The sequence below is a fragment of the Corapipo altera genome, unplaced genomic scaffold, assembly GCF_003945725.1.
Source record: "Corapipo altera isolate COAL_440 unplaced genomic scaffold, ASM394572v1 68, whole genome shotgun sequence".
Taxonomy (NCBI): domain Eukaryota; kingdom Metazoa; phylum Chordata; class Aves; order Passeriformes; family Pipridae; genus Corapipo; species Corapipo altera.
In genome coordinates, this window is record NW_020884919.1 from 5,702,451 (window position 1) to 5,715,100 (window position 12,650).

Here is a 12,650-nt window from a genome sequence, read left to right on the forward strand (position 1 = left end):
TCGCACATGCAATTGCCTATTTTGTTTGGTTCTGCATATTGCACAAAAAATGTTGTATTTTTTTCCCCATATTTTGCAGGTTTTTTGTAGGAAATAATGGAAAAAAATGATTTGGTGAGAAATATTAAATTGAAAGCTCATCCTTTTATGTTTTATACATGGGTTGACCTCTGTTAATTCAGAAGGTTAATTAACCCCTAATGACACACGTTTTTACTGTGTGTATCAAACAGCATTTTTGTTTGACCATACATTGTTTTTCTTCTTTTTTTTTGTTTTCCCTGAGAAGTGAAAGCATTCTACTGCCTTGGTTTTTTCTAATTTTTCAATTTCAGCATTCCCCCCCCCCAAACCCATAATTTACCCAGATTTATTCACCACCTTTATCTATAATTGATCTGGTCATATGGTCTTAATAAAGTTTAAGTAGTTAAAATGTAAGAACACAGCTATCCTCCAAAAAAGTTACTTTTAAACTGTGCTGAACCCCGTACACTAGATAATAAACAATATTGGAGATATATGCATGTAACAATATACCTGTATAATAGTAATCCAAATAACATAAGTACAATAAGTATGACTTCCTATTGGAAAATCTCTTAAACAGAATGACTTCTGAATTTTGCTGAAAAAACACAGGCTCACTGAATCTCATCTCTAAGAAATATTGGATATTTGTATAAGACATTCACCATTCATTATGAATAGAAGTGAGGATAAATAGCATATTCTAAATACCAGGAAAAAACCCCAAACACCTTTCAGGATTATTGGAAGGATCCCAACACAAATGTTAAATACTAAGCTGAGAACACAGAACAACCACATGATAATTTCTAACAGAGTTATGCTTGATATTTGAAATTTTCATGAAGCAAACCTTTTCATTTTGAGAGAATACAGGTGTTTCTTACCCATTTTTTATTTCTTTTGACATCTATTTAGATTTCACACCTTTTTACATAGCAGTATGTGCTATAAGTACGGTAGTTCTCGTTAGCAAAGATTTTTTTACTGTTGATGTTTTCATCTAGTTCATTTCTCCTTGCTGGCAAGAATTTAATGTCTCCAGACATATTATGATTCATAAGATGAATAACTTCCTCTTGCTCTGGGATTCAGGAGACCAGCATGGAAGTGTCCTATTCCTAGAGCAAAAGCTTAGATGAATAATGTAGTATGACGACAGTATCACTCAGTGAGGGAGTTGTTCTGGGGAGTCTCTTCAGCAGCTTAAAACTGTTGGTCAGGAAAACATAGATTAAGACAGATAGTGGTCTTCTGAGTCAGATTTTTTCTGACATAAGAAATATATGGTGGTGAAACAGTGTTAGAATCATTTTGCAATACTGTATTTGGATGCAAACTTCATATGAGATTTTAGCTTTCAACTGCTTTACCAAATTTATGTAACACAAGTGTTAATTAGGGTAGAAAATTATACAACAAGCTCTTATGCACATTACACTTAGTCAAGGTCAAAATCCCATTTTTATCAAAAGGTTAATGTAACTTTTTTTTTTAAATAGTCTATTGACACCATTGATTTGGAAAGCTGTGATATTTTCAGTAGTTATTACATCATGATGCAGTATATTTGCATATGGGTTCATTCTGTATCTCTTCATTAAAAAAGATTTTCCATAGTTTTCCCATATATATGTTAAAAGCTCAATTTTATTGTAACCCAAATTTGAGCTACCTAGTTGCTTTCAACTCTTTCTTGTTTTATACTTTGAATACCTAAAGTTAAATACTTGAGGTTTAGAATCTGATCTTTCAGTATAGCTGTTTTATACCTGTTTTATCTCTATTGAATTCAACAGAATTATTCATAGTGGTAAAGAAGCTGATTCAGTAATGGTTATAACCAAAAATCAGGAATTCACTTTAGAACAACTTCAACATATTGTGTTTAAATTCATAAAACATAAATAGTAGCTCCCTAGCGAGTCTTGGTGAAAAAGACCAGATAGGTACCAAAGCAGAGAGATATCTTGCATTTCAGTTGTTCAATAGTTAAGAATTGGAATGTCCTTTGAATTTTAGTATTTCAGGGTGTTTATATAAGCATATAAAGTAGCTAATTAAAAAGGAAGAAGTTAAATATGATCATCCTGGTTATCTACCTTGAACTGCCCTTAAGTGCCAGCAAAAACTTGAAGTGTGTTATCCCAAAGTCATTGGCAATCATGGCTGCAACTCTAAAAAATGTCCTTTAAGAACACCAGTGTCAGATTTGTCATCTAAAACACTCGTTTGGCTCTGCAAGTTTTAAGATAACGGAAGATGACAGCAGCATCTCCTCAGAATGAAGAGATTCACAGGAAGCCATGATCTCATAGACATAGACATAGAATAGCTTGAGGCTTTGCTCTGAGTCATCTCTCCCTAATGGCAATTTTAAGGTCACTCCTGAACATGGTCAGTTTATTTTGGAGATGAGAAACAATACTTGGCAAGAAAGAAACAGAGATCAATTGGCACAATACATATAGCTCAGTTAATCAAAGTGCCTTTGAAATACTTTTAATTTGTAGCTTTGGTGTTCTGTTGTTCCAGAAATCTGTTCTAAGTTTTCATCCGGTACTTTAGAAAGGAGTCTGAATTCCATAACATCTGGATAGGTTGTGATTTAGTTTTAGTACTTCAAGAAGTCTTCATTGACAAAGCTGCATTACTGAGATTCATTTCTTAGTCTTTATTTCAAAAATTTTATGCAAGGAAGAGACCTATCACACGTGTTAATTCCTTGGAGTTACAGGCTAACTCAGAGACCAGAACAGAGAGGGATATTTTGTGTTCATATGATAGCTTTGTCAGAACAGCTGCATAGAAAGTGAGGGAAAATAAATGTTGTTGAAATAACTTCCACAGATGTGGCTGAGAAAGCAGAAAGCCTAAAGGAGACCTAAAGCTCATGGCAAGACTTTTTCGCCAGGTGTACTCTATGTGTCCACACATGCAGATAAAGAACATTTTCAGGCAGTGAAGGCAAACCATTGGTTTAGGAGGAAGTTCAGTATCAAGAGAATTTTGAGTTGGTGCCAGAATGAATACTATAATATTCTTTAATGTTTTAAGTAAAGGTTTGCCACACCGTTTGAAGAAACATGCACGTATCCATCTGCAAAAAGCCAGCTGTCCAGGAAGCAGTTCTATTGTAAAGAGTCTACTCCTGCCTTTCAGGGAAATATGTAAATTCTCACTTTCTGATGTGGAACAGAAGGATTCACACCCTCTGAATACTTCCAGCTACTAGTTTTCTAGACATGTGATCCTATCTAAATTCACTGTATGACATCCTTACCTTCTGCCCCTGATTGCTCAGAGCGCCCTTCTTCAGGCCAAGGAGCGACTGTTAGCCCTGAAGTTAACAGAGAACTCACGGTGCTTTTACTCCATTAGTACTGTCTGCTTCGGGTAAACTGACTTTCTAAATGTCTGACATGAAAGATAATTCTAGGCAAACTTTAAATATTCATTCAAGATATGATGAAGACAAATAACTTCAAAGACTTGTTTTCATTAGCAAATCACAGCTATTAATAGCATGATTTCTTTTCCAGTGAAGGGAAAGAAATCCCTTCTACTTTCCAGCTGTTTATCTCAGTTAATATTACCTTGCACTTGCTTTTAGTTCCTTGATTACTCATGTGCAAGGAGGTGGATAGGTCTTATCTCATAACTGTGTGCACCTTATCTCAAATGCTTTTACCAGAGCTTGGGAATTTGGCTCTTTTCTGCCTAAATGAACAACCACAGAAGAAGCTTAAAAAACTAGTTCATGAGAGTTCCTTATCAGTAACAAATATATTTACTTCCAAGAAATATTGATAGTGATACTATGTTTCCCTTCCTATTTAAAAAAGTCTATCATTATTTTTATTTTAAATAAATGGAAAACTGTTTTCCATTCAGTCATTCATTAGTTATTGAATGGTCCATATTACTTGCTCTTCTCCCTGTACACTGAATAATAGAATACAGATATACAACAGGGCTTTCAGAAAAAGTATGCAAGAAGAGAGGGGGTTTGTGCAAAACACATTTGCATAGGTGAAGGAGGAACTTGACCCCAGGGCTTCGGAGTACAGAACTCTCATAGAGAACTGGTTCCTGGGAGCAGTCAGAGACAATGCTGAAATAGAAAAATCTGTGCTCCTGATGCTACATTTTATTCATAGAAAAGTTGCAGTTATATAGTATGGCATGCTGGTTAATGAAGCTTTAGTTAGCTCTTTTTAGACTCAATAAACCTTGGAAGTGTAGGCCCTGTTTGTACACTATTGCTGACCTTCATGTCTTACCTGAAAGAGAGCAAATAACAAATGGTGTTAGTGCTACCCGTGAAGATAAGGCTGAAGTTAAGCAGCAATTATGGCTGAAAACCTGCAACATTTGAAGCCTTTTCAATTCTTATGCTATAGGGAGTCTTTCATGCAAGTAATAAATTGGGTGGCACTTAGATGAGGAGTACAAGTTGAAAGAGAGAAAAGTGAAGACCAGACAGTGCAAATCTATGTGCACGACTCAGACATTTGCCACAGTTCTGGGATTTCTGTAAGTGGCAGATAAAGAACAATTTGACTGTAGAGCTCAAGCTGTTACTATTCAGCATTCCCAAGATGAAATTTGATGTCACTGAGCAGATTCATGGCACCCACAGCATGGCAGGAAATGCAAATAAGAAGGAAAAAAATGCAACACCTACAGAAAATGATGATGAAAAAAATGAAGGTAAAATTGGATGTTACTTTTTTCATTTTTCTTTTTTTTTTTTTCTCTCTCTACTTTCCCATTGTGAAGCAAGGACATAAAATGATTGACATTGTTACCAGGAATAATTCCCGAAATATTGAAATAAGTAATAAGTGTCTGATGAGAACTGTGACCTGAGACAGAGAGAGGCTGTAGAGTGAAAAGGATCAAAGCATTAATAGCCATTAATGCAGAACAAATACAAAAGTTCAAGGTAAAGGAAGGGGGAAGCAGAATAGGCAGACACTAACTGAGAGAGCAGACATTGCTGCTTAAGGTAGAGAAAACACACAGAAGAGACAGGAAGCAAAATGCTCAGTCTAAAATATTACTGAGTGCTGTGTAGGCAAAGCAAATATCCTAGTGTTTGTTCCCTAAAGGAAATGGAAGCTGAAGCACATGCAAGCACACAGAGAGACTACCAAGAAGCACAGGTTGTATGACCAGATTGTCTCCAAGGTTCTCCATATGCACACTCCTTATCCAGACAAAGCTGACTGCTGTTCTTTCCACTTTGCCATAGGACCAGGGTTCTGACTGACCAGCAGAGCTATAATCTTATTCCAGCAACACCAATAAGCAACTGGTACATGACCATGAGAAGAGAACTTCAGCATTGCAAGACTAGAACACTGTCTATCAAAAACATTAATCACAAGGGGATATATTGTTGCCTGAATATTTTAACAACTGGCATGGAAATACTCTGACTTCCAAGAAAACACCCTCCCAGAACAGCTGAGTAAATCTCAGATGAGCTATCAACTTGACCCACCACCAAAACGTTTAATTTTTTCCAAAATCAAATTAAATGAGTTAATTCTTTTTTCTACTTCTCTCTTTAATTTTAAAGTGACTTCTAAAATGTTTCCTAATAAAAACCCAATTATTATATAACCTAAACCTAGCAGAATGTTTCCGCTATTCCAAAATGCGTTGACTTCTCTTATTGCTTGCTATTTTTGACACTTACCTGGACAAAATTTCACTTGAAATCACAAATAACTTCGGTTCTCTTCAGTATTTTGAAGAGAAATAAGGAAGTACTTGGCCAAGGGAATCAAGAAACATGTGCCACAATAAGGAAAAAAATGTGCCTCGATAGTAAGTATAAGGCAGAATTCACTGCTCTGGAATAAGGAAATGGTTCCACTTTCCACATGAGAGATAGGACAAAGCCTGAGTTGACTGAGCTGTCTGGGAGTACCAGAGGGTTTGCAAGTCCTCTGTTTTGGATTGTTTGTGAAAACAAAGCTCTCTGTGAATTACTGTGTTATGTTCACACCTCACATTTTCACAAACCCCAGTCTCTGTTCTAACAAAATCTCACAAGTGACACAATTATAAAAGTAGACTAACATTAAAACTGACAGGATATAAAATGTTCTCAGTTCAGTAGCTTGGATATAAGCTAAAAGCGAAGACAGCACATTTCTGCACTTGAAAAACTTCCCCCAGAATCTTCTTTCAGGGACAGCTTGAAAAGACAAATTGTACTGGAGTTTTCCAATCTGTCACAGTAGAGAAAATCTTCTGAGCTGTAGAGAGATGGCTTCAAATGAATAATATATCATTTTATTTGTGAATTTATAAACAAATTTATAATTTTTCTAGTTCAGTTGGGTTTTTTCTCGCTTCAGATATCAGAAATACACCTTCCAACTCTAATCCAAATACATACTACCAAATCAACTCTATTAGTCCAAACCAAGTGTTGGAGTACCTCATTAGTTGAAATTTGTGTGTATTTGTAATGTTAATTTGCTCTTCAAAATTAAAATGTCAATGTAGAGCAAAGTGATCAAGTATTTTAGTGGGAACTCTGGGCTAAAGATGATCTCCCATACTGCATGAAGTTGGAATTCAGGATCAGTGTATCTCACTGAAAAATAACAGTACAAGTGAGAGGTTATTGTCTCTCGTGCAAGAAGAGAGATTATGTATAAGACCCTAAACAGCAAGTTAGTTTTAAGGCTAATGAAAAACTCTACCAATCTCTGACTTAAAATATGTGAATTTAACCAGTTTATGAGAAATCTGCCTCAGTGCACAGGAGTTGGTGAAATCTCATCATGCTCTGACATGACACACGTGAAACTGAAAAAAGAACAGTGTTTTCTGATCAAATTATTCATAGAAACATAACTTCCTCAGTGGCTGCTTATTCAGTGCTCATCTATGATCATCTGTAGGGTTACACTTTCATATGAACTCTGTTCTAGCATGCTATCATGGGTGATAGCCTTTATAGTTTGCTGAAGTTCTTAAAAATGAGCATTTTACAACTCATTTTCTACTTGTTCTGATTTCTCTTTTTGTGAACTATGTTAACTCCAAGTTTATTTTCTTTTCCTCAAGGAAGGTTCATATATATTTTTTCAGTTAAGCATTTTGATTAAATGAATCACTAAGATTTTCTGTGAAATGAGTAAGTAATGATTTTCATGTTTTATAAATGGGGAAGCTGAGGAACAGAGAAGGAAAGTGACTTTCTGTTCTGTAAGTGGCAAGGCTGGGAATAGAAACCTGCCTGTTCCACTCTAGTTGATGGAGACCACTGTTCCACGGGTGACATTCCCACAGCTCCCCTCAGAGCTACATAAAAAAAATTCTATACAGTCTCAATAGCTTAATAGCACTGGCTGAAGCAGGGTCCCACCATATCCTTCCTTACTCCTCCTCCTTTTTCCTAATTTCCTTTTTAAAGTGATTTTCCTTGTGGCTTTGCAGATCATATGATAAGTGATACACTAAGTCACCTGTCGCAGTTTCATGCAATTTTATTACAAAATAGTAGAAGGTGATGCTCTGGAAGTGTTTTGGAGAAAATAAACTAAAAAAAAAAAAAAAGTAGCAGATCTTAATTCTGATTCTTTTGAATTTTCAAAAATTAGAAGTAAGTTCAAGAAATGGACACATAAAATTCGGCAAATTATCAAAAATATTCAAAGAAATGGTTATAAAAGTGAAAGTGTAGAAAGCCTATAATGCCTTAAGGGAAAGGAAAACTGTAGTGGAGTTGTTGTGATGGTATGTAACTCAACACCTTTCATTTGGTGTAATAATTTGAGGGTGTAGTAAGTTAGGATTTTGAACTCCTATTGCCAGATCAGAAAAAAATCTTGTGTTCCCTCTGCAAACCATCATCTCAACATAAATTGCATTTGCTAATTAAGATGTTGTCTGTCTTCACGTCATGGTAAAAACTTTCATAAACATCATAATTAGTCTGGATATTCAACAGAAGTGCAGTTTGCATCCATGGTTGATGTGGATCAGATTTATATGGCAAAGGGACTTGATCCTGTGCAGATCTGGTGTTAGTGAGTCATGACCTGAGTCAGAATGAACAGTATGGACCAATCTGGAAAGAACCCCTGTGTTATCACTTCTTTTGCCATAGTAAAAGTCTCAACCAGACATGGTTCTGTCTCCATTGTCTTTCTGGCTCATTTCTATGACCTGTCCATGAACAGTTTTTTGAGCTGTCTGTTCCCAGCTGTTGGGCTGTTCTTGCTCCTCTGTTCTCAGCCTCATTCTCAATGGACATACTGTGTTTTTTTCTTCTGCCTCCAGTATAAGACCACCCCCACCCAAAAACCTGTGTGCCAAAAGGATCCTTACTCAAGGTGACAGGAAGATTCAAATTCCTTATACTGGTGATAGGCAAATAAGAAGTCAGTAAATTGCTAGGGTGATTCTCTGATTGTGTTAAAAGATTTCGTTAAAAGGCCTAATTCCTGAGCTCCTACCTCATCTCTTCTTGGGCAGACCCAGGTGTTTCTTTTAAAAATACACTCTTACAAACTTTACATCAGACAGCAACAGAGCTTGCTGACTCCTTACCAGCAGGTTAGGTTGGGGAACCCCATAGAGCAGCTTCTGTTGGTGGGAAGTGAGCTGGGTTGTGCAGAAAAGCTACATGAAATGAGCTAAGACATTAAATAACAACTTTCAGCCAAGAGTAAAAATTTTATGCCTGAATTATGAGCCTCCTGTAATAGAAAGTGTAAGGGAAATTCAAACAGGCTATTAATTGTAGCAGTGCCAATATATTAAGATGAATAAGATTTTCTAAAGGTATATACTAAGCAATTTCAGTTCCTTTTACTTGCTTCATTAGGATGAAATTCTTCGCAGATGCATTTTCAATAAATGTGTGTTATGATTTAAGAGCTCCTGCGTTGGAGTCAGTCGCCTCTGCCAAGGCTCAGAAAACACCACGTTCCTAATGCCATCAGGGTTTATTCTGTGGTTACATGCTCCTCTCTGCCTTTGGCTTTCTATAATCTTCATTTGACCTGTGGTAAATTCATGCTGACGGTTCTCACCCTCAAGGAAATGAAGTAAGATTAAGTCTTCTAAGAGTATAAAGTTTTGAAAATTAATCCCATAGTCCCAAAGCCTCTTGGCTGTTTTCGAAAATGGTACAAGTCCACTGGTCGTGATATTTTGTTCAGTTGACAAAACTGTTCTGTGGAAAGGCTGAAACTCCTTTGAGAAGGGCAGTTTTGGTTGTTCTTGGTCAATTAAGGTTTCCCTGAAATTCTGCCTGAAATTTCAAACACTGAGAGAGACAGTCTATCCAGTGTTATCCGTGGCATGGTGGCTCTGTCACACAGCAAGACAAGAAAACTGGCTTAATTCCCTTCTCTGCCTGATTCAGGTCAAGGATTTTAGTCTCAGTTGAGATCTTTTGTCAAAGCGCTCACTTCACCTAGTCCAATTTTTTTTTTGAATATTCATGCACTTGAACATTTCTTAGGAAAGACACTGAAAAAAGGAAATGGGAAATGACTTTTAACCTGATCTTATTATGCAGGAGTGGATTGAGTGAAGTTCACAGTACACATGCATAAATATGTCAGCCAGCAAATCAAGGAGAAAACCAGAGAAGGCTTAACTTAAAAGTGATAACCCTAAACACATTTACAAAGGACACAGAGCAGAGTTCTAGGCTGAAGTAAGAACTGTGTCTATAAAAGTGATTCTTGTCACTGGAAGAAGAGAACAATTTTGTTTCCATAAAGGATCATCTGCATTAAGTTCTTTCTAATTGTGCATGAGATAATAAGGTTTTTTTATCCTGTGTTCTTCCTGTGCCAAGCTTCTCCTGTGTATGTATGTATGTATGTATGTATGTATGTGTGCTACTGTGAACACAAATTTGTGTTACATCACTGTAGAAGTGCTTGCCATTGTATATCTACCTGCTTACATATATTTGGGGAACAGACAATTCTGCCAGAAACAACTGAGTAAAAAAATATGCATCAGCATAAATGGTTCCCTTTTTTTTCCTGAATATTCATATTCTCAGGACTTCCTTTAAAGGAATGAAGTGTTTGCAAAGCTTAAAGAGACCAAAAATATTTCCTCTGACTAAGCATCCCTAAAATGTTAAACATAATTTTCAGAATACACAAAAATATCTGTTACTTCATTTGACTTGCTCCATAAAGAATTGGTTTTCTGTCAACTTCTTCTTTCCTTCTCTGAAAAAGATTTTTCCATCTGAGGCCAGTTGCAAAAAACAATTAAGGAAACTATCAATGGAATAAAAGAAATATCAACTTTATCACAGATGAGATTGGACTGTCATTGAAATTGGACTATCACAAAATAAAGAAAATTATTTCTTTCTCACATTTATTGGTGTTTGATGTCTATTGTCATTATGATAAGTCCAGAACAATGCTTATTTCTGTCTGTCCAGGAGCACATGCAAGACAGTAACTTCTCACTGTTTCCAACTGCAAGGTACCTATCACACCATATTTAGCACTTTGAGCTACAGGTGAATTTTCTCAAGAGATCCAAAGACTGAAAATAAAAACTCTGTTTTATAGTTACTAGAGTCAGTGAAGCTATTGCAGTATATACCATCTGAGGGTCTGGCCCGTAAGAGGCAGTGGTGGCCATTGGTACAAGAGCATTGTCAGGAGGCTTTTATGCTGCCACCAGTATGAAGCACCTCTGCTTTATTTCTTGCTCATTTTCTCTGCTCTGAAATCATGCAGCTTCTTTCCTTAACTGCTATTCATTACGGTTCTCTCTGGAAAAATACCAGTAATTTAAAGGTTAATAGAATGCTGATGTCACTGTAATTAGAGCAGAGGAAAAACATTTCTGTAATTACTGTTAATGCTTTCTTGCTGTTCAACCAATAAGATATGGCCCCCAGACTGAGATGGAAGGTGGGTGTAGAGATCTGTGTGAGTGAGAACTTGTGACAGGGTGATCAGACCAGTGCAGAAATGATGCCTGAGTCACTGGGAGCAGGTTGGAAATTGGTCGTTAAGCAATCCACCTAGGAAAAATAGAAGTCAGAATGTCAAGAATGAGAATGTCATGAAAGTGCAGTACATGGAACTGGCTAGCTAAAGAAATTCAGGACATGCAGTTAATCAAAATTCACATTTTGATTTTCACTACACTGCATTACAAACAAACCTGTTAGCGTAGGAGTTTTACATTTTCAAAAACAACTGGTGATGCTGCAGAGCTGCCCATCCATACCTGTGCCCATACTGCCTCTGGGAGTGACCCTGGATCATTACTCCTTAACCTGCTGGTTTTTGCTGTGCCTGGTCACTTCCCACGGAGTGAGTTAGAGCCCTGAAGTGCACAGTGGGGTCTCTGTTCTGCCTCCTCAGGTGGGAAGTGGCGTTTCAGAGCTCAGTGGAATAGCTGTGAGCAAACAGAGTAGCTGAGCTTGGGAGGTTTTCTGTTCTGCCAATGGGAGACCTTTCCAAATTAAATGTATGGTATCTATAACGTCAAAAGACCATAAAAAGAATAATTTCTGCACTGTAGTTGTTTCACGAAATACCAAGTAAATTATTTCTTTGTTTTCCAAATGGCTGGTTCATACACACACACCTGAAATCACCCGCTTCTGGGTGACCAACCCCCTTGATTTCCTTCAGCGTTGTATTTTTTTTTCTTCACACACAAACAAACCTTTATCTTTTATATAGGTACATGTATGTATATATTTAATGGACAGAAGTTCAAAATTGGTGGTTTTTTACTAGAAAAATGTTTGTTTGCTTGCACCTAAGACCTTAAGAAAAACCTACATACAAATAAGTCATCATATGGGTTTTGCTCGTTTCAATGGAGTTGCATTTGCCCAAATGCTAATGAAATCCTACACTCTGATGAATACTCTGGTGAAGGCACACTAACTTCCCTCTCCAAAGCAGTGTAACCCTGCTGGCATGGCACTGTGCTCAGGCTGATTATCTCTGTCCCCAAGAGCTGGCCCATTCAGTAGTAGCTCAGGCACCCTGTGAACTGTAATATTCTACATTACAGACATACCCTGAGAAACTCATCAATGAAGAGCAGAAAAGAAGAATGAATTTTGCTATTGGTATTTTACCATCATATATTTCCCAGGCTCCCTTTGGTAAGTCGTTTGTCACCTCATAGTTTCCATGTGTCAGAGTGGTTGCGGATTTTTAAAAAAGAGTTTGCAAAAAAATAGCTACATGTTTCAGTTCAGAGCTGGCATCCCCCAGAGGAGCTTGGAATGAGAGAAGAACACTTGCAGGGGGAAGGCCAGAAACACCAGACAAGTTGAAGGATGTGATGATAGACAGGAGCAGGTAACAGTAAGAGTTTCATTGCAAGGGGAACAAGCTTGCTAGACTAGGGGGAAGATAAATAGCACTTCAAATCTTCCTCTTTCCAGTTAATATATGAAAGTGAATTATATCTGAATTCTTATGGGCATATAAAGCTGAAAAATAGCCAAGATTCTTTCTGACTTACTTTTAATGTTCCAGTAGCTCAATTTTCACTTTGAAACACAAGTGGTAACCAAAATTCTCAGAATGTGATCTGTACATTTCAGAAAGGCATGTCCTCAGAGATGATTA

General features: G+C 36.9%; 1 long non-coding RNA gene across 2 annotated transcripts; it reads left to right on the plus strand.

Moving 5' to 3' along the window:
* The first annotated feature begins 2,364 nt into the window (after positions 1–2,364).
* Positions 2,365–5,556, plus strand: LOC113953311. 2 transcript variants are annotated; one of them, XR_003529838.1, is made up of 3 exons: positions 2,365–2,427; positions 3,088–3,200; positions 5,288–5,556. It is a non-coding gene; the product is annotated as an uncharacterized LOC113953311 (long non-coding RNA). The 2 variants fall into 2 exon arrangements; XR_003529837.1 differs by having other exon boundaries at positions 2,373–2,427; positions 3,093–3,200.
* The last annotated feature ends 7,094 nt before the right edge of the window (positions 5,557–12,650 follow it).